Here is a 23,172-nt window from a genome sequence, read left to right on the forward strand (position 1 = left end):
AAAGTTGCTGCCTCTTCCTGGAAAAACTCCTGCTTTGTATGTATATTCTCACTGTTTGCACTCTCATATGCTTATCTTAATAAATGGCAAAATTTCACTAGATGACTCAGAATTATAATGGCCATTATGGCAAACTTCCAATGTCAAAAATAGGAGATTTAAGAGGGGCTCTAGAGAAAAGACAAAAAGACTAAGCAGACAATAGAGGGCTTTTAAAATTTTTATTGATATGCTCTGGACTCAAAAGGAAAGGAAAAAAAAAAAAGATCTCACTCCTACTCAAAGCTTGTGAAGCTTGCTTTCTTTGCATCTCTCTCTCTCCCCACATCGCTTTACCTCCGCCACCCACTCACTCCTCTCGTTCCTTGCCCTCACCGCCTAAATGAACTTTCTTCCTGGGGTGTTTCTCTAGAGGACGGTGATCAACACGCACGATATTCCCCTAAAATCCCTGCACCAGAAGGTGGATCCACAGAGGCCAAATTTAAACTGTGGGTGAGAGTTGAGTTGAGGGCAAATTTAGGAAAATCCCAAATTTCAGAAAGACATAAAGTTGCTGTTTAATTCAGGATTCTGTTAGTTCCTCTGCTATCCATTGCCTTGAAGTGTCATATCTGTGCCAGTTAGTTCACTTAATTGCTGACCTTTGACAATGGGGAAAATGTTTGAAAGCAGCGGGATGGAAAAGACCAGAAGATTTAGGTAACTCACCTATGCATACATTTTAAAAAGTATGCAGGTAAGAAAAATTGGAAACTCACCACAGAAAACTATTTCAAAAGGCTTTCGTTTAAGGGCAGATTGGACAAAGGTGCAAGGTTGCAAACGGAATCAAGATGAATCAACAGGAGATTCAATTCGCTTCAAGACATTTTCAAAGAACATTTTAGGGTAGAGCAGCAGCTTAAGGGAGCCGTTTCTTCTCTTTTTGCAGTAGGGGATTTAGGTAAAATTAATTGGAATGGGATATGCTAATGCAGATCTGATCATTTTCAAAGAGGTCTAATTAATTAACTGGAAATCAAAATAACCTTAGGGCCTCTTGGATAAAACATTCGGCTCCTGAAATAAAGACAGGACAAAAGTTCCTCTGTTCCTAAAGAATATGGAGCCTATAGATAAGGATGCTTGGGGATCACTCCATATGAACAGTGCAGGTGAGGTTTTAAACGCAGATTTGTCTGAATCTAGTGCTGATGCCATCCATATTTTTATTCCCCCCAGAAATTCCACGAGAAAAATGGGAAGCACAGCCACTTCCTCCTGAGTGATTACAGCAGAGTTCTGAACTATTGAACCCTCTTCAGAAATGCAAGGGCTCTTAGGGGGAGCAGTGTAGCAGTTATAAGCACATTCTTTGGGGTGTAATTCTTTTTTGTTCTTACTTTGTTTTCCATCACCATTTATTTCCCCTATACCCTCTCCCACCTCCTCCCTGTCCTACCCCCGCAATCACCACACTGTTTTCCATGTCCATGAGTTCTCTTTTTTATTCTCTTTTGCTGAATCTTCTCCCCAAACCCTCCCGCCTGCATTGTGGGTATGATTCTTAAAGATCTACTACTTATTAGGTATGAAATTTAGAATTTACTGCCTTGAACCTCAGTTTTCTAATTTGCAAAATGGAAATGATAACCCTAGGAAGTGGTTGTAAGGATGAAATAATGATGGAAAGTGCTTAGCACAGCTTTCTGGACATTGGAAAGGCTGGATAAACATAAATGCCCATGTTGAAAATGTTGAGTTGATGCTGGCTGGGGCGGCTGGGGCAGGGTGTTACTTGCACCACCAGTGCCCTCCTCTAGATGGAAGCAGGAGCCAAAGAAAAGAGCCCTGGGTTTGTCCCCTGTGGGCTCTGAACTTCAGGCCTCCAGCGACTCCACTGCACTTGGACTAGAACACGAAGGACCAACAAGGGCAAACAGGAAGGCTGCTTATGGAGCTGGAGGAGCCCTGAGGGGTCTTTCAATCCAGGTGGGGGGGACTGGGATCCAGAGAGAAAAACAGTGGTGCCAATAATATGTCAATAATGGAGCAAAGAGAAAATGTGTGCAGGAGTGATGTTGACAATGCTCCTTTAAGTACAGAACCCATACCCTCTCCTGGTCTCCGGTCTAACCTTTGAGCCTCACTCACCTGCAGCTGGCAGAGCAGAGAGGAGGCTGTCTGTGACGTCACAGCGCTGGGGCCCCAGGGAATGCTGGGGGCAGAGGGGTTTGCCTGGGTTGCAGAGGCGGGGAGAAGGGAGTGGTCCTTCCCTCTGTCCAGGATGCCACGCTCTCCGCCATGGAACAGAGTGTCCTTTGTGCTGCTTCTGAAGACATCTTGAGGATGGCTGGGTCCGCAGGGGGCAGTCCCGCGCTGGACGCAGAAGGCCTAGGCCCCAATTCTGTCTCCCACATCAGGTAACCTCAGGCCAATGGACTCCGCAACTGGGTTTCTTTAACGCGGGAGTAATTCTAACAATCCCATGCCCGATATATATTTTTAGGTTTCAGTGAGATCAGGTAAACATTTACCATGGTGTCTATAAGCAGTAAACATTCAAGAAATGGTTGTCAATAATACGTGCAAAAATAAAGCGGCGGTCTGTTCCCAGTCCAGCTTTAAGAAAAAGAGGAATCACTTCATGCTGGAGTCCTCACGAAATCTCTCACCATCTGAGAGACTCGATTCCTTTGTTTAGGACAATCAAGTACTACTTAGGGAAGCCAAATGAGGTTAAAATGTTCTCAATCACTTCTGTCTTCGGATGCTCACAGATAAAAAAGAAACACAAGCAAGCAAGGGGTCAGCAGTTTGAAAGTCATGGGGGTGGGGGTGGGGGTTGAGGTGGGAGGGGAACGGGACCCAACCTTCTATATGGAGTTGATAGGTGGCCACACAGTCTTTTAGGCCGCCTTGTAAAGCAATATTCATAACTGGTAAAATGGAAGATTCTCCGCCCTGGCTGCACGTGAGATTCACCACAGGCCTTGGCTGGCACCATCTCCGCAGAACTCGCTAGATTCTCCCACAGCAGCCCCTGCTGATCTGCGGCTGCGCTGAGCGCCCTGAGGAAATCTCGCGTGACCTGGGACGGGAATCGCCCCTTTGTCTCGGCTTCCGGCGCTGTTGACTCTCCGGCCCGCAGCCATCTTGGTTGGCCGGCGGCGCTGTCCCGTTGTCCCGCTGAAGTGGCCCAATTTCACTTCACAGTGGCCCCGGAGGGCAGGGGCAGTGACGCTGGCACCCGAGACACGCCGGAGAGAAGCCGTAAAGGGCTTCCTTTGTCAGAAAAGGTGAAATTTCTTAATAAGGAAAGAAAAAAGTCGTATGCTGAGGCAGCGAAAGGCTATGGTAAAAACAAATCTCGTGAAATTGTGAAGGGAAAAAAAAAATTTGTGCTAGTTTTGCAGTCACACCTCAAGCTGCAGAAGCTGTAGCCACAGTGGGTGGTACGCGCTTAGTTAGGAAGGAAAAGGCATTGAATTTGTGGGTGGAAGCCATGAGCAGAAAACGTGCTCAGGTTGACAGCAGGTTGCCCAGACAGCATGGAGCCTGGAGGGGACTTGAGCCAGGGCCCCCTGGAAGGAGGACACCGTGCTGTCTACTGCACGGGAGGGGTGGCTCCGCAGACCCAGGGATAGCTTTGCGTTTTGTCATCTCACACTGTCATCGTAAGGGTGAGTACGGCGCTGTAAGATACTGAGAGCCCGCGTTCACCTCAGCTTTGCTATAGTATACTTGTAATTATCCTGTTTTAGGATTTGTTGTCGTTAATCCCTTAATGTGCCTGATTTGTAAACTAAACTTTATCATTGGTAGGTATCTATAGGAAACAAAGTAGTATCTCTCCTGTAGGGCTCGGTGCTGTCTGTGGTTTCAGGCATCTTTTGGGGGTCATGGGACATATCCCCAGTGGGTAAGGGGGGACCGGTGTGTGTAATGAAGACTGGGACCTACTAAATTACACTGTGGAAATCTCTGGTCATACATGTAAACAGTGCTTCTCAGCCCAGGCTGCACTTAGAATCACATGAGGAAACTGGAGAAGTTAGGTAAAGGGAGAAGTCCCAGAGAAGCCCCTCTCCACTCTGTGATATCCATCGACAGTTGCCCATCTCCCTTTATAATAAAAACAAAAAGGCCTGCAGGCTCAGGGTCTTCGGCAGGTGGTAGCGTAAGACTGGGATTTAAGCACGTTCTTTTGTTTTTCGTTATACTTTTTTTTGTGTGCTGACTTTTTCCATTTATGGTAGTGACATATACATTTTAGTGTAGAAGAATGGTTTAAAGAAAAATAGGGAGATAATAGAGAACAGGCAGAGTCACGATGACATGTAAATAAATGGAGTTTAGGAAATACTGATTTGATGTATAGCACATTTTGGAATGAATTTGTTTCCTTTCTAAGAAGCTTGTGGAAGGGCATCATTTTGGATGTAAACTCATCTCTTTCCATACTTTTTGAGCTGGAAATTTCGTTTATTCTTTCAAAGGATTTCAGCGTCTCAGTTTCCAGGAATCCTAACCACTGGACTCCCTTCAGAGCCCCCAGGTGACTGTCACAAATAAAACCTTCTTGTGGCTCTTACATAATCGATACTTAAGAACCCTTTGGAAAAATCCTCCTCTGTAATCTCACATTCTAAAATAGGCTTAACTTTTGGATTGTTTCTAAATAAAAACACATTTTTCGATTACACTAGAGACAAAAAAATTTCCAGTATCACTTTGAGGCTTGTGGGAAATGGAGAAAATAAAAGTTTCACTGCTCTTGGTGAAGGTTTTGGTATTGAAATTTTGTCACATTGCCTGACTTCTGAGTGTTGCGGGGCTGGGGAAGGAGGAAGGGTAAATACTGTCGCCAGTCATTTAGCATGTCACTTATTACTCAGATCTGACTCTAAATGCAAAGGCTGCAGCCAGGAGACAAAGCTCCCTCACCGTGCTCACTGCGGCCCAGGAGAGCATCTCTGAAATGCTCTGGTTTCTCTGAGTAATTACTGAACCATCTCTATTACCGTGAAACTTCACAGTGACATTATTTGCTGTGGGACAGAGCCAGAGAACTTCATTCCGGGCCTTTTTGGGTACCAACTGAAAGGGTTTGGGTTCCAAAGAGACTTTGCGTACTCCTTTAAAAGTCCCTCTCACTGGAGGGGCCCACAGAACAGTGTCACAGAGCAGGTCGTTTCTCAGGAACTGATGGGCAGTCCCTCTTGCTGCTGGATTTTGTACTTCCTCCCTCATCTTTGGGGGAGTGGGTAGAGAGGGAAGGAGCAGCCACGAGCACTGTAGGGCAACATGTCATCCAGAGCCCAAATGTGGGCTTCCCCCTTTCCTCCTGAAGATGTTTTCCCCTTATCACCAAGTTGTCTGGCAGGTCCATGGCCCAAAAGGCTATTCACCCTTAGGTGGAATCAGACTTCTGCCTTTCCTACCCAGGGCAAATCACTTCTCTTCTTCGAGTCTCATCTACTCATCTTGAAATGGGACCCACAGTTCCCACCTTGCCCAGGGCAAGAAGGACCGGCATGTATGAAGTTGCTGGCTGAACTGCACTGCGTAGCGTATTTTGGAAGGACACCCCTACCTTCACTGATGTCACACCTGGCTGCCTTCATGTAGCCATCCACCTCTCTGTATTTTACTTTTTTGCTTTTCATTGGATTTGAGTTAAGAATTTACATTTATTGTTGCATTGCTCCTTGGAAAAAGTAAGTAGAAGGGATGTAGGAAAACATACTCTCATATAGTGTAAAGCTTTAGGGGGACAGAAGAAAAGTGTGTAACCAGGCAAAGGACAGAGTCTCACAGAAAAAAATTAAAAACTAGTTGGGAAAGAGAGATTCAAGGTTTCCAAATCAGTAGATTTACCTACTGGCGTATTCACACTCCTCCTTCCAATACTTTCTGTCTGCTTATGGGCAGAGGAGCACCATTAGACGTGACCACGGTGCATCCATATATAACATACACCAACTTCTCCTTCTCGAACATCTGACACCTGAATGTTTGTCAATCGGTCGTCTCTTCCACTGGACAAATTAGAAGCTGCTCCTTGCATAGATTTGGCAACTCACCAATTTGAGGCTCCATCCTTTCCATGATGACTCTTCACTTAGCCTTATAACTGATTTCAAGACAGTTTGCTAATTCCCCAGGGCTATGGATGAAATTATTTAAGACTGTTCTGATGAAACCCTAAAAGTGAAAATCAACATTCTCAGAAACCAATAAAACAAGATAAATTCTGTGACTGGACTCCTGCAGGGGAGCTTCTGGATTTCTCCCATTGAAGTGAGTCAGCTGGATGCTATGGGTTAGGGATTCCCTAGGATCCCCTCACCCAGATATAGGCAAGAACCATTTTATGGGGAGTCAGCATAATAGTACCATTTATGAGTGTTGTATATGTGCCAGGCCTTGTACTAAGTGCTTGTTCTGGAGCCAATATCCAAAGAAAACAAAAACACTAATTTGAACACCCTTGTGTTCATTGCAGCATTACTAGTAATAATAGCTTAGCTATGACAGCAACCTAGATGTTCATCAATAAATGAATGCATAAAAAAGATGAGATATATATCTTCCATTCCATATATATATATATTCAGTTCCTCAGATAAGCAGGGCTTAGCTCTAGACTGAGGGTCAGATTGGGTTTGTTTCACATGTCTTTACCTTAGGACCTAAATGAAGGGGCAGAAACTACTCAGCAGAAGCCTTATCATGGGAAAAAGCAGGAGTACAAGAGACGTGAGCAGAAACACGTGATGCTTCTTAAGGCTCTTGTTTAGAACTGGTACTTGGTCACCCCCATGTTCCATTGGCTAGAATAAGTCTGATGGTCAGGTCCAGTGTTAAGGGGCTTGGATATGTATATATAATTTTACCTCTTCTACACAGAGATAGTGTCAAATCATAGGCAAAAAGGACATGTAGTCCTTATAATTATTACATGGCAGGGAAGAATTCGGAATAGTAATCCAGTCTACTGCAGAGGTATATGTTAAATTCACTTAGTGGGAGGCACTGGAGAGCAGCCCAAAGAGATTGCCACTCACTTCCAGAGAAGCTGAAATTGAATTCAGTGAGAGCTCATGTTCTGCACCTCAGAGTTATATCACATAAGACCACGAAGCAGTGGTTTCAGATATGAGTTCCAAACCGAAAGTCATAATGACGAGCACTTCAAAGTGCAGGTATTGGCTTTCAGGTGAGCAGCTCCCCTCACGGCGCCTTTGTTTACTAAAAGCCTGGTAGCAGCAGGTCCCAGTTGACTCCACACTCAGGCTGTGAACTTTGGTTTTTCTGTAAAAGATCAAAATTCTTCTAAAGATGGCAGATCTCATGAGTTACAGCTTTATTTGTCTCGATTTCATTCTCAGGGAGTGGGCTGAGCTCTAGATTTGACTGTTTCTCTCACCTTTATGCTCTACCTATAATAATGCTGTTCAACATAAGAGAAAAAAGGAGTGAGACTAGAACCCAGACAAGGGCGGGAGACTGAGAGTGACCATCTACCTACAGTACCCATGGCAGACACAGCTACATCAGTGCTCTCTCTCTGGCTGAGCTCACACCCACCCAGTCTTCCCGACAAAAGCTACCTTTCCCTGAAAGGAAGTGTCCATGGTCCCACAGATGGAGTTTCCATCCTGAGAAAGCTCCAAGGGGAGAGGCAAGTGGGTAGAATGAAAAGAGCTTTGACCTGGGAAGGACACGAGGTACATTCCCAGTCCTGCTGGCTACCTACTGTGTGGCTTTAGGCAAGCTGCTTTTCCTTCTCTGACCTCAGTTTCCCCATTGCTACAACTGATACCAGTGGTGGAAGACGTGGGTTTTAGTCCTGGCTCAGCTATGTGTGCCCAGCTGATGCATCTGGGCTTTCAGAAGTCATTGTTCTTATCTGGTAAAATGGGGTCAAATTTTCTTCAATGCCTGGGACAAGAAGGTCATCTGGGAACTTTGAGGTGTCAGAGAAATGTGAAGGGCCGTCATCTGAGCTCTACGTTTTGATTAGTCCTGGAAGAACCAGGATTCTGGCCCCCCCGGGGTGGGGGGCATTCCAGTTGACCTGGTAGAAGGCAGAGGACTGAAAACCAGACACTTTGGGGGTCCCTTCCTGTCTGACTCTCATGCTTTTGCAAACTTCTCTCCCAGAGAAGGGGAAAGGCCCTACTTCATGTTGGTGTGAGTGTGTATGTTGGAAATAAAACAAAACAAACCCAAACCTCACCACTTTCTAGCCTGGGGACTCTTCTGAATCTCTCCGAAGAGAGAAATCAGGGATGCCCCGAAATTGAGAATGGGGCAGAAAACTGAGAACAAGTTGCTCACAACACGGTTGTGTGACGGATGCGTAGTCATATCAGGATCCAGAAGATGTGCAGAGCCCTGCCCTGCGGGCTGTTTGAAGGTCACACCAACTCACCCTGCTGGGAAACGAGCTCAGTGTCTCTGTTTGCGGGTTCCCTGTGCTGAGGGCACAATTCACTTGGGCTCTAGGTCCCCTATTCCCACTGCTACCTGGCCATCTCTACCACCCATCCCCTGTCCCCTGTCCCGCAGCCCCTCTTGCTGGAGGCAACCTCTAGACAATTTTTTGGTACTCTTCTGTTTTTTCCTCAAAATTTGTTATAATGGGACTGACTTGGCACAGGAAATGCTGCGGTGGGCTGAGGTCAGTCCAATCTAATTGAATTGGCCCGAAAAGAAGTACATGATTCATCTTGGGCAAGAAGCTGCGGTCTTTATGTTTTGTTGCAACCTCTTGCGGGAGTGAAAGTGGAATGACCCCTGTCACTGCTCTGGGGTCACAGGGCTGCTCAGGAGGGTGAAGGGAAATGATTTCTACAGAGCACCTGCTATGCAGCATTTTGTCTAAATTGCCCCATTTAAACCTCACAGTGCACAGCACAGGGAGGGAGGTATTATTACCACCCCCTTTTTGCTGATGTAGCTCAAGGGGGGAAGAGCACAGCTCAGGGGGAGGCCCCAGTGGCCACTCTGCCCTGGCCAGGGGGAGTGAGTAGCCCCTTGGCACCTCCGTTTTCAGCTCTGCCTTAAGAAGTGTGTGCAGCAGAGGTTAAGGTGTTGTTTCCACTCTGCTTGGTGTCTTTAGGAAAATCCTTTTCCCTCTCTGGGCCTCAGTTTCTGCTTCTATAAAATGAAGTCCTTGTTATTAGATCTGTTCAAACCTCAAGAATTATGTATTCCATGCCTTCTTCATGCTTACATCAGTTCTCTGCAGCTCCAGGCAGGCTGTATAACTTTCTGGAATGTTGGCAACCGTTTCAAGGGGGTGACCCCACGGACAACTTTAGATGTAGTAGGTAAGATGATAGAGGTTCAACCTCCATGTCGTAGGAGAAATGGTGAATGACTCTGAAGTAAACTGAGAAGATTACTGGGTGTCTTCAGTGGAAAACAAGGTGTTTCTATGAGAACTTTGTGCCTTTCATTGCCTTTGAGTGATTTCAGAACTCTCTAAGCTGTCGGTAACCGAGAGCAACACAAATTGTTCTTGTCCATAGATACACCAGTAATTTTTTTCCAGTGGCAGTCTTCTTCAACACCCCCCTGCCTTTTCACTAGTGTAAGAGAACCAGGGAAAGCCTTTGAAATGCCAGTCTCTCCCTTTCTGTCTCCCGACCAGCTCCGCCAAACAAGAGAGCACGGCCCAGATTTATCTTCCCTCTGATAGAAATGCTTTCACCTGTCTTTGGAAAGCAGGAACAACCACAGCTTGTTTTGATTTTAAATGACATTTTTTTCTTCTATGGCATTATGTACAGCATCTGCACTATTGAACATTGAAAATGCAATTAATCAAATATTTTGGTTAATAACCAGGGGTTAACAGATTTTTGAAGAAATAGAATAAAATATTTTAAATTCTGAAAGCAGAATGGCCGAGGAGTCATATCTGAATATGAGTGACAGTCCTGACTGCTGAATGACCTTGGACAAATGTTCTTAAACTCTTTTGACCTCAGTTTTTCCATTTGTGCCATGAGATGTTTGGATAAATCAGAGATTCACAGACCAGGGCCTTCAGGCCAAATTCTGCCATAGGCTTGTTTGTGTATGGCCCCTGTGCTAAGAATAGTTTTTACAATCTTAAAGGGCTTTTAAAAAATCAAGAAGAAGATGACCCACCAAACCAAACATAATTACTATTTGGGCTTTTACAGAAAAGGTTTGCTCATCCCTGGGTTAGATGGCTGCTGAGGGTTTTTACAGTTCTCAGGGTCTAGAAGTCTGGGATCCTGATAGCCTAGTTGTACAGGGCCTTGTAGAGCTCAAAGGTGACAGTGGTTTCCCTTATTTCTAGGGTCTCTCCATTGCCATGTCACAAGGGAAATGGGAAGGTCATTAGTCAGCCCCCGACTGACTAATCGGGGCTGGGGCTGGAAGCTATGAGAGGATGACTTTACGATAAACCTGCTGACGTGGGCATGGAGATTTCCCTCAGCAGGTGAGCAGGGGTGTGTACGTCAGATCCTGGAAACTGTGGGGCAGTTTCCCAGCCACAGTCGGGCCTACCTATCCGGAACAGGTGTCAGCAGCTTCGACTGCGGTCAACTGGGCAGTTCTGACACCAGGCCCTGGCTCAGATGTGTGTGGGGGTGAGGGAGGAGGGAAGAGGAGGGGGAGTCTGGCTGGGGGAACTGAGTCACATTTGCTTCTCCATGAGCGTACTGAGGTCTTGAATTTCTCCCTGGGTGAGGGACTTTGTATGGGGCCTCTCCTTCTGAGACCCGCCAAACCAGCCTTTCAGTACAGGGGTTGAAAGGGACCTGTCTTCACTCCCATTGTGACTGGAGGAAGTCAGTTCACTTCTCCCAGACTCAGTTCCTCAACAGTAAAATGGCACTAATGAATTCTAATGTATAGACCCTTCATGTGTTGTTGAGAGAGCAAGAGAAGATATACGGAAAATCAGTTACAAACAGAAGTACTGTAAGGCCTTGGGTTCAAGTGGAGCTTTCTTTAACTACCATCCATTTATTAAACACTTTATTATGGTGCCAGGCCCCTAGGGTAAGCCCTTTACACAGTTTTATTCATCGAACCCTTACAATAATTCTCTGGAACATGTATTATTTTTCCCACTTACGGATCAGGTGACTCTGCGTCACATGCGTTTTAAACTGCAGCCTGGGATTCAAACCCATGTCTGTGTGATGCAGTTTCTTGCTCTTAACCACTTTTGCAGACCTGGGAAGTCAGTAAGCTTCTGAAATTGATGCTTTTAAGTGGCTCTGAGGATTCCTCATTGCATTTGTGGGAACAACCAGTGTTGCTTTTAAGTGGCCTCATGTTTGTTGTTTCATAGAATTTTATTTTGGCTCTTGGCAAATCTCATGGATGGTTGTTCCTATTAAGGCTCTTAACTGGAGTACTTACAATGTTTAGTAACTAGAGAAAAGAAAAAGACAAATGTTCTCGGGAAATAAACACCATAAAAATCTCTACTCAAAGTAAAATAATAGCAGCAACAAAAAAGAGTTAGGTTGAAATTTTGATGTTTGATTTCTAGTGAATTTTGTGCCATTAGAGGTTTCAAAATCCTTTGACTTCATCTGCCTCCCCTGTTCTCCTTTCTCTCCTCTGCCTGCATTCTGGGTAATTATGGGTTGAAAGCAGTTTAGAAGCATTACAGATGCCCAGTCACATCTGAATAATAATATTTTAATGGAGTCATGCTACAGTTTTCTAATCACCTTTATTACCATCATCTTAGTTAAATTGTACCGAAGCTTCTGAGGTTGGGACAATTATGTCTATTGTCCATAAGAGGAAATGGAGGCCAGGGAATCGAGTAACTTGCTTAGGACCACACTACATTGCAGAGGCAGAATTTCTAAGACTGATTTAAGCCCCCACTCTGGGGACACAGCCTGTCCTGATCCCACAGTGTATAGAGTATTAACAGCAGCAGCCCCACAAACTGGCTCACTGTGCTTCAATCACTTCCCTTTTAAACTTTACCATAACCCTGCAAAATAGATATTTATGATCATTGCTGTTTTACAAATGAGGAAACCGAGACTCAGGGAGCTGGGCACTTCTCCCAAATGTACTAAGCCAGTTAGAGGCAGAGGCAGGATTTGAACCCACCCTCTTGTCCACTGTCTTTTATGCTGTCATTGGCACAGCCAGGGAAAATTTAAGTGAGGGGGAAGGGAAGGTATAGGTATCTTTGTCCCAAAACCCATTTGGATCTTATCTGGTCCATTGGAGAGCCAGGGAATGAGTCTGTTGGGTGACCTTAATGCAGGTTTGTTGATCAAGACTGAAGGTGTGTCTTGAGCCTCTGTCATCAGCAGGTGGGTATGTATTATGGCAGCTAAAGGCATAGTCTAAAAACAGCAGCAAGTCTTGTCAGTGGGGGCTGGTGATGTGTGCGTGCATGCACGGGTATCTTCTCCCTTTCTCTTTTTAAGCTCAGGATTCAGGAATTAATAACATTAAGTCCCTCTTATATACCTTGAGTTCACTGCAAAATGTGTGTTTATGACCATTTTTAGGAGGAGGAACTGGAGGCTGAGAGATGTGCTGTGTCTTGCCTGAGATCATACAGCTGGAAGGGGCAGAGCTGGGATTTACACCCAGGTCTCTCTGGTATTGAGCCACTCTACCTGCTGCCTTTTCATTCAGTCCAGGACCCCTTCTTTTTCAAGAATTCCCTGCCATATTTCTAATCTGACTTGTCCCCAGGCCCAGCTTTTCGGGCAGTCCATGCTGGGCCCAGACATGAGGAAACTCAATTCCCAGACACCTGGATGCTGCTCCACGTATGGGCTATGTTGGGCCAGTGAGCTCCTATCTTTCAGTCTTCATTTCCTTATCAGCAACTTGTGCAGCCTGAGCAGGCTGTCCTCACTAGGATTAAAGGAAGCAATAGCCAACAGATGCACAGTTCTTCCCGCTCACATTCACTCTCCCTGTGGGCTGGAGCGGCTCATGTACTTCATGGGTTTTTCCCCTTCAGGTGGGTTCCTGGGTTCTGTTCTGTGCTCTGCCAACAGTCTTTGCATGACCTTGGTGTCATGCCTTCTCCTTTCTGGACTTCAGCTTTTCCATCTACAATGAAGGAGAGCCTCAGTTTCTAAGGAATGAAGCTAAGGCCTCTGTCTTACAGGTGAAATTCTGTCTTCCTATGCCCTTTAAATTTTGATCTGTGTTCAAAGACTTATTTATAGTACAGAAACCCCCAAACAAACAGCAACTCTTTTGACCCTTTTTTACTGGGGGAGGGGAGCATTTTTCTTATTATATTGTAACTGTGCCCAAATGTAACTGATTATTCTTTACTCTACCCCAAGAAATGGGGAAGAGAAATTTAGCTTTGAGGTGATTACTCCTAATTACGTACAAAGGCTCCCTTGCTATGGTCACAAGCTGAGCTTCTAATAGCCCATCAGAATGAAGACACACATATTTTCCACCCAGGGGACTATATCTATTTCTGTCCCCAACCTCATATCTCTCCCTCTCAATTCTTGGACACTTTTGAGAGCTTGTTTTAGGGAAAAGCCCATTTTCCATCTGACAGCAGAGCTTTCTTTTTGAATCAGCTTTGGAAACTGCAGCCCAGGGAAAAAGATTGCTTCCTTTACTTTGCCAAATGCATTATCTTTTCCTTTATGGTTATTTATTGTACGAGCATCCCTTTTCCCATCACTACCCACCCTCCCTCTGTGCTAACTGGATGCACAGATGTAAGATGGTAAATGGGACATCAAACCTGGGATAATTCTTACCAGGATGCAAGGAGAGCTGAAGGTTAGGGGTTTCTGGCTCTGTTCTTGGTCACTCTGTCCCTTAAGCTGTACGGTATCTCCTGGCCAGGATGGAGATGTTTTGCTCATCTCCTCTGAAGCATCGTAGGTCAGCTGTTCCTTCCATATGCTTAGCTGAACTCTTGAGGTTTGCAGCCTGGAGGTCTTTTTTCCTCAGGAGGTATCCTCTTGAGCAAGGAGGAAAAAGTGCAGAGTTGACCAAGAATGGTCTGCTGAGGCCACACTGAAATTACTAATGTGCTGCCTGCCCCACCCATGAAATGTGGGGCTGCAGGCTCTTCCGGGTTTGTGCTAACCACTTAGGGCTTTGAACATCGAAAATAAATCTAGCTATTTGGTCTTCAGAGGCCACAAGATAGCCTGGTAAAAATACCACTTTCACAGTGTCCCTGCTTTGTTCAAGAATACTCTGGTTCCTCATAATAGTTTTCTGTTTCTGTGTAACAAATTACCCCCAAACCTAGTGGGCCAGGAATTTTGGAGCAGCTTAGCTGGGCAGTTCTGGCCTTAAGAGTGTATATCTATACCCCTCAGCAGGAGAGACAGATTTGTTAACAAATATGATAGCTATAATCTGTATTACCAGCTTTAGGTATAAACATGGTCACAAAAAGTTACTAGGAAATATATTTTAAAAACAAAAAAAACCTAAAGACTAATGTGAGATTGGGTATACCCTACTTATCCTAAGAAACAAAGTATTTCCAGTACTGTGGAAACCTTTTCCTGTTGCATCTTCCCCACCACCTCTTCAAGAAGTCACCAGTTCCTTGAATGAGGTCTTTATCAGTTCCAATCATTTCTCTTATGCTTTTACTACACCAGTATGTATGTATCCTAAGCAAAGTATAGCACTGTTTTGCAGGCTTTTAAACTATATTAAATTCTGTCATACTACATGCATTTTTTTGCAACTTGCTTTTTACACCCAATATGATATTTTACACATGATTACCCTTGCTTGCCCATTTTCACTGCTGTATATTATTTCACTATATGGATATACCATAATATATTCATTTTCTTATTGTTGAATACCTGAGTTGCTTATAATTTATTTCAAATTAATTGCAGTAGCTCTCCCTTACCTGATTAGCAGGAAGTTCTCTACTCCCACCTTGAAGCTCTGTGTTGCCCCCCCAAATGGCTAAGAACCTTAGTGACTTTCTTAGTCATGAGGGATGAGTTCTACTCAAGAGTCAGTTTGTGGCTACTCTTTCTTCTGTGATAATTACATGGTGTCACTACTCAAACTTGTTCCAGATGGCCCTTAGTGTCCTTATTCCCTGATATGGTGGTACCCCCAGAAGTACAGGTGAGGTAGTGAGTATGAACTAGAGCTGTGACCTGGAGTGTGAGCCTGGGCCATTGCTGATTCCATGCAGAGACCCAGTCATCAGGGTGATCTCTGCAGCAGGGAATAGGGACAAAGACTCCCTAATCAGAATCCCATAAACCCAGAAAAATACTGATCCCAATAAACTAATCATAACCAGGGCTCTAGCCACCCTGCTGCAGTGCTCTTGGTGACACCTCTAGAAGCACAGTCATTTGTGGGTCAGTATTAATGAAGCTATATCTTCATTTTTCAGCTGCAGTCCCTTAGCCTCTGTATTTGTTTTCTTTCTATAAAGTGAGTTATCCCCCCACATGCGGAAGAAAATCATAGTCACTGATTTCTTAGCTGGATTTGACTTCCTATGGAAGGGGCTCAACCTTCAAATTGGCAATAATTCTTGCCTGGGCTTCCCTGATAGGGGCCGCTCAGCCTGGACAGAATCTATCAGATGGAAGGCATGGCCAGACAGAACCTCTGTGATGGCAGATATGACCACAAGAGAACTCCTGTGATGGAAGGCATGGCTAGATAGAACCTCTGACATTGAAGGTATGGCTAGACAGGAACTCAGGAATGTGAGGCATGGCCTCATTCTGTGATGGAAGGAAAGGTCCAATGGAACCTCTATGATGGAAGGTAAGGCCTGATAGAACCTTCATGATGTGAGTCATCACCAGACAATATCCCTGATGAGAGGCATCGGCAGATCAAACCTCCAGAACTACTGTGATGGAAGGTAAGGCTGGATGGATCCTCTGTGATATGAGGCATGGCCAGAGTGAACCTCTGTGATGTGAAACATCTCAAGATGGTACCTCTGTGATGGAAGACATGGTCCAATGGAACTTATGTGATGGAAGGTAAGGCTGGATGGAACATCTGTGATGGAAAGTAAGGCCAGAGAACCTCTGTGATGTGAGGCATCTCCAGATGGAAACTCTGTGATGGAAGATATGGCCCGATGGAACCTCTATGATAGCAGGTATGGCCCGATGGAACTTCTGTGAAGGAAGGTAAGGCCTGATGAAACCTCTGTGATGTAAGGCATCTCTAGACAGAACTTCTGTGATGGAAGGTATGGCCTGATGGAACCTCTGTGATAGAAGGTAAGGCTAGATAGAAGCTTCTTGATGTGAGTCATGGCCAGACGGAATATCCCTGATGAGAGGCATCGGCACACTGAAACTCCGTGATACGAGGAATTGTCACACCCAACCTCTGTGGTAGAAGGTATGTCCCAACAGAACCTCTGTGATGGAAAGTAAGGCCTGATGGGACCACTGTGATGGAAGACATGGTCTGATGGAACTTCTCTGAAGGAATATAAGGCCCAATAAAACCTCTGTGATGGAAGTAAGGCAGGATGGATCGTCCGTGATGTGTGGTACCTCCAAATGTAAACTCCTTGATGTGAGGCATTGCAGAAGGAACCTCCGTGATAGAAGGTATGGGCAGATGGAACCTCTATGAAGTGAGGCATTACTAGATGGAACCTCCGTGATGGAAGGTAAGGCTGGATGGAACCTCTATGATGTGAGGCATGGCCATAAAGAACCACTGTAATGGAAGGTAAGGCAATTGGAAACTCTGTGATGGAAGGTAAGGCCCAACAGAACCTCTGTGACATAAGGCATCACCAGACGGAATCTGTGTGATGGAAGGTATGGCCCCACTGAACCTCTGTGATGGAAGGTATGGCCTGATGTTACATGTATGGTGTGAAGCATTGTCAGATGGAACCACTATGGAAGGTAAGGCCCGACAGAACCTCTGTGATGGGAAGGTAAGGCCGGACAGCAGGACTGTGATGGAAGGTAAGGCTGGATAGCACTACTGTGAAGGAAGGTAAGGCTGGAAGCCACGTCAGTGATGGAAGGTATGGCCTGACAGATCCTCTACGATGGAAAGGCCCAGTGGAACCTCTGTGAAGGAACGTAAGTCTGGAAGGAACTACTCTTATGGAAGATAAGGCCGGAAGGAACCACTGTGATGGAAGGTAAGGCTGGAAGGCAACTCTGTGATGGATGGTATGTCCTGATGGAACCTCTGTGATGGAAGATAGGGCTGGATGGATCGCCTGTGATGTGAAGCATCTCTAGGTGGAAACTCCGTAATGTGAGGCATCGCAGACAGAACCTCTGTGATGAAAGATATGGCCCACTGGAACCTCTGCAATGTGAGGCATTTTCAGATGGAACCTATGTCATGGATTCATGGTGTGATGGAACCTCTGGGATGTGAAAAATTGCCAGACAGAACCTCTGTGATGGAAGGTTTAGCTCAACGGAACCCCTGTGAAGGAAGATAAGAACAGATAGAATCTTTGTGATGTGAGGCATCTCTAGACAGAACCTCCGTGATGTGAGGCATTACTAGACGGAACCTCTGTGATGGAAGATGTGGCTTGACAGAACCTCTGTGATGGAAGGTAAGGCAAGATGGATCATCCAAGATGTGAGGCATCTTGAGATGGAAACTGTGATGTGAGGCATTGCAGACAGAACCTCTGTGATGGATGGTGTGGCCAGCAGATCCTTCATGTAGTGAAACTTCGCCAGACAGAACCACTTGATGGAGGGTAAGGCTAGGAGGCACCTCTGGGATGTGAAACATTGCCAGACGGAACCTCTGTGATGGAAGGTAAGGCGGGAAGGAACCACTGTGATGGAATACGGTAAGGCTGGAAGGAACCACTGTGATGGAAGTTAAGGCCGGAAGGAACCACTGTGATGGAAATTAAGGCTGGAAGGAACTACTGTGATGCAAGGTAAGGGCCGATGGAACCTCCGTGAAGGAAAGTAAGGCCGAATGGAACCTCTGTGATGGAAGTAAGGCTGGATGGATCATCCCTGATGTGAGGCACCTCCAGATGTAAACTTTGTGATGTGAGGCATTACAGAAGGAACCTCTGTGGTGGAAGGTAAGGCCCGACACAACCTCTGTGATGCAAGGCATCACCAGATGGAACCTGTGTGATGGAAGGTATGTCTCAATGTTACCTGTGTGGTATGAGGCATTTCCAGACGGAACCTGTGTGATGGAAGGTATGGCCCGATGGAACCTCTGTGATGGAAGGTAAGACTGGATGGATCGTGCGTGATGTGGGGCACCTCCAGATGGAAACACTGTGATGTGAGGCATTGCAGACTGGACCTCTGTGATGGGTGGTATGGCTGGACAGATCTTCTGTGATGTGTAGTGTCACCAGACAAAACCTCTGTGATGGAAAGTAAGGCCAGAAGGCTCCTCTGGGATGTGAGACGTTGCCAGATAGAACCTCTGTGATGGAATGTATGGCCCAACAGAACCACTGTCATGGAAGGTATGGCCTAATAGAACCTCTGTGATGGAAAGTAAGGCTGGAAGGAATCACTGTGATGGAAGGTAAGGCTGGAAGGCAACTCTGTGATGGATGGTATGTCCTAACGGAACCTTTGTGATAGAAGATAAGGTCGGATGGATCGCCTGTGATGTGAAGCATCTCCAGATGGAAACTCCATGATATGAGGCGTTGCAGACAGAACCTCTGTGATGGAAGATACGGCCCAATGGAACATCTGGGTTGTGAGACATTACAAGATGGAATATCCCCGATGAGAGGTATCGGCAGACCAAACCTCCATGATACGAGGAATTGTCAGATGGAAACACTCTGATGGAAGGTATGGCTGGACAGAACCTCTATGATGGAAGGTAAGGCTGGACGGAACCACTGTGATGGAAGGTAAGGCCCAATGGAACCTCTCTGAAGGAAGGTAAGGCTCAATGGAACCTCTCTGAAGGAAGGTAAGGCCCAATGGAACTTCTGTAATGGAAGGTAAAGCCGGATGTTTTGCCTATGATGTGAGGCACCTCCAGATGGAAACTTTGATGTGAGGCATTGCAGACTCAACCTCTGTGATGGAAGTTATGGCCCGATGGAACCTCTGTGATGTGAGGTACTTTCATATGGAACCTATGCCATGGATGTATGACCTGATGCAACCTCTGGGCTGTGACGTATTGCCAGATGGAAGCTCTCTGATGGAAGGTTTGTCTCAATGGAACCTTCGTGATGGAAAGTAATGCCCAACGGAACCACTGTGATGTGAAGCATTGCCAGATGGAAACTCTTGTGATGTAATATATGTCCTGACAGAACCCCTGTGATGTGAGGCATGGCCTAACGGAACTTCTGTGATGGGAGGTAAGGCCTTATGAAACCTCTGTGATGGAAGATATGGCCTGACGAAACCTCTGATGTGAGGCATCTCCAGATGGAACCTGTGTGATGGAAGGTATGGCCCGACATTACTTGTGTGATGTAAGGCATTTCCAGACAGAACCTCTGTGATGGAAGATATGGCCTGATGGAACCACTGTGATGGAAGATATGGCCTGACAGAACCTCTGGGATGGAAGGTAAGGCTGAATGGAACCACTGATGGAAGATTCCAGCCACTGGATGGAATCTCTGTGATAGAAGGTAAGCTGAATGGAATGTCTGTGATGGAAGGTAAGACCCTATTGAACCTCTGCAATAGAAGGTAAAGCCTGATGGAACCTCTGTGATGTGAGGCATTTTCAGAAAGGACCTCTGTGATGGAAAGTATGGCCCGATGGAACCACTGTGGTGGAAGATATGGCCCAACGGAACCTCTGGGATGGAAGGTAAGGCTGAACGGAACCACTGGTGGAAGATAAGTCTGGATGGAACCTCTGTGATAGAAGGTAAGTTGGACCGAACATCTGTGATGGAAGGTTAGACCCTATTGAACCTCTGTGATGGAAGGTAAAGCCTGATGGAACCTCTGTGATGGTGAGGCATTTCAGACGAAACCTATGTTATGGATGTATGGCCTGATGGAACCTCTGAGATGTGAGACATTGCCAGATGGAACCTCTATGATGGAAGGTTGGGCCCAACAGAACCACTGTCATGGAAGGTATGGCCCAATGGAACCACTGTGATGGAAGGTAAGGCTGAATGGAACCTCTGTAGATGAGGCATGGTTAGAGGGAACTTCTGTGATGCCCCTTGGGCTCAATAGCTGGATATTTTTTGAACAGGGCCATTCAAGGCAAAAAGAAGGGAGGGGAGGTAATAGTCAAGTTAGAGGCTTGAGACCCTCCCTGAAGAGTTAGGGAGCCTGTCTCAGCCCTGGAGCTACACAGGAAGATGTTGCCTCCTGGGGGCTTGTGCTTCAATAGAAGAGGGAGAGGGCTGCATTTCCCTATCTACCCACCTCCATCTCACTCCCAAATAAGAACATACATGGTGCAAAGAAAAGCAGCAATTGGATTAATTTTGAGAACCATCATCTCTTCATAAATGATTTGGCCTTCAAAGCACAGGCTGACCCCACCCCCCCACCCCCCGTCTTTTGTTTGAATGTTTAAATCAGGGGAAGACTGTTTTTATGGTATGACTTTGTGCTTCAGGTGGTCATTCATTCTTCAGGGCCTGATTGGAGCCCATGATTATAGGCCCAGGCCAAGGAAGGGCTTTTGGCAATGGGAGAGATGTAGTGGCAAGGGATGAGATTAGGGGAATCAAGAAGGGCAGGAGGAGCAAAGAAGAGGGGTATTTGATTTAGCCTGGGGGTGGGTTGAGAAGGGAGAGAGCTTTGGGAGGCTTCCTGGAAGAGGTGATATCTGAGCTGGGAGCTGGAGGAGTTCTACTGGTGAGGGGATGAGGCGGGGGAAAAGCAGCATTCTTAGCAAAAGCCTAGGAGTGAGATAAAAGTTAATTCATTTGAGACACCGTCGCGTTGGAGGCTGGAACACGGCATGTGACTACTTTCCTCTAGAAACTTCATTTTGTCTTAACGAGCAAGAAGAGGCCCTCTTTCCGTGCCTAGCGCAGCCATGGCTCGTGGTCCCAAGAAGCACCTGAAGAGCGTAGTTGGCTCCGAAGCATTGGATGCTGGACAGGCTGACGGGAGTGTTTGCTCCTCACCCGTCTACCGGCCCCCACAAGCTGAGGGAATGTCTCCCTCTCATCATTTTCCTGAGAAACAGACTTATGTGCTAACTGGAGATGAAGTAAAGAAGATCTGCATGCAGCGGTTCATTAAAATCGACAGCAAAGTCCGAACGGATGTCACCTACCCTGCTGGTTTCATGGATGTCATCAGCATTGAAAAGACCGGAGAGAATTTCCGTCTGGTCTATGACACCAAGGGTCGCTTTGCTGTGCATCGTATCACACCTGAGGAGGCCAAGTACAAGCTGTGCAAAGTGAGGAAGATCTTCGTGGGCACAAAGGGATCCCTCACCTGGTGACCCACGATGCGTGCACCATCCACTACCCTGATCCCCTCATCAAGGTGAATGACACCATTCAGATTGATTTGGAATCTGGCAAAATTACCGATTTCATCAAGTTTGACACCGGTAACCTGTGTATGGTGACCAGAGGCGCCAACCTGGGGAGAATTGGCGTGATCACCAACAGAGAGAAGCACCCTGGTTCTTTTGACGTAGTTCACGTGAAAGATGCCAATGGCCACAGCTTCACTACCCATCTCTCCAACATTTTCGTTATCGGCAAAGGCAACAAACCATGGATTTCCCTTCCCCGTGGAAAGGGCATCTGCCTCACCATTGCTGAAGAGAGAGACAAGAGACTGGCAGCCAAACAGTTGGTGAAATGAGCCAAACGCGACATGATAAGAAGAGTCTTTGTACTTAATTAAAGATAATGCTGCATGAGGGAAAAAATAAGATGGGGGGAACTGACCATGCCCACTAATGCTAATAATTCATAACCTAACTTTCATTCTCTTTCCCTGTGGGACTTAACAGCTATATGAGTACGACAGTCCCTTTCTCTAAAGTCAGTCTCGCTTCAGCCTTTACCTTTTTATACATTTTGGTGAGTTCACTGTACTTCTCAGTTTGTAACCAGCTACCTGCTCCTGAAAAGCTCTTATTTCATTTATTCGCTTATTTCCTTTTAATTGCATTTCTTGCTTCCTGTCTCATAGCTGCATAGGCAATTACTCTGATATGCTTTCTACATGTATTTGAGTTTGTAGGTTTCTAGCAAAATAAGTAGTTTTGTTTTGAATGTTTATGTAATTGCAATTGAAATGCAAATATAGATTTTAGTTAAAGATAATGTATTAATATTGGCTTATTAAATGTAACAAATACACCATACCAATGTAAGATGTAATTGGTAAAACGTGCTGCATACATGGCAGCTCTGTACTATCTCAGTTTTTCTGTAAGTGAAATTACTTTAAAAAATAAAGCCTATTTTAAAAATGTAAAAAAAAAAAAGTTAATTCATTTGAACCTATGCCATGTTCAGGGAGGAAAACTAGAGGGAGGGACTGGCCAAACAAGAACACAAAGAACCTGGATGGTGGTGGTGAAGAGTGAGCCCTTTTCTGAAGGCAATGGGGAGCCACTGAAGAGTTTGAGCAAGGGAGTGACTTGGTCTGACTTGGTTAGTTTGTTCCTTTGTATGTTTTAATGACGTTGGAATTGGACTTTGCATGCAGAAAATACATGCATGTTGTTTATCATCCACCTTTATGAGTGCCCCCTTCTTTTTTCCCCTTTGATGTACTTTTTTTTTGTCGAGGCAATAGAGTTTCACTGTTCAGTTTCACCAAGCCGTCGAGGCAATAGAGTTTCACTGTTCAGTTTCACCAAGCTTTCAAGGCACATACAACATGTTACGACAGTTGTTTTGTAGAATAGAATGCAGAGCAAAGATTACCTGTCTCATTTTATAAAGCTCTTATAACCTTGATACTTAAAACACAATAGGGATGGCACCATAAAATAAAATGTAAGACAAATCTAAATATGGCTATATAATGTTTTTTATTGATTTTATTGGGGTGCCATTGGTTAATAAAATTATACAGGTCTCAAATGTACAATTCTATTATATATTCTCTGTATATTGTATTGTGTGTTCACTACCCCAAATCAACTCTCCCTCTGTCACCATTTATCCCCCCTTTACCCTCTTCTATTTCCCCCTACCCCTTTCCCTCTGGTAATCACCATACTGTTGTCTGTGTCTGAGTTTTTTGT

The 23,172-nt window shown here is 45.4% G+C and overlaps 1 pseudogene across 1 annotated transcript; it reads left to right on the forward strand.

Annotated features, from left to right (window-relative positions):
• Positions 1–20,887: 20,887 nt before the first annotated feature.
• Positions 20,888–22,092, forward strand: LOC308563786 (small ribosomal subunit protein eS4 pseudogene; annotated as a pseudogene). Its single transcript has one exon. The product of its transcript is annotated as a small ribosomal subunit protein eS4 pseudogene (transcript).
• Positions 22,093–23,172: the final 1,080 nt, after the last annotated feature.

Source organism: Miniopterus schreibersii, assembly GCF_964146895.1.
Source record: "Miniopterus schreibersii genome assembly, chromosome: 11".
In the NCBI taxonomy this organism is placed as follows: domain Eukaryota; kingdom Metazoa; phylum Chordata; class Mammalia; order Chiroptera; family Miniopteridae; genus Miniopterus; species Miniopterus schreibersii.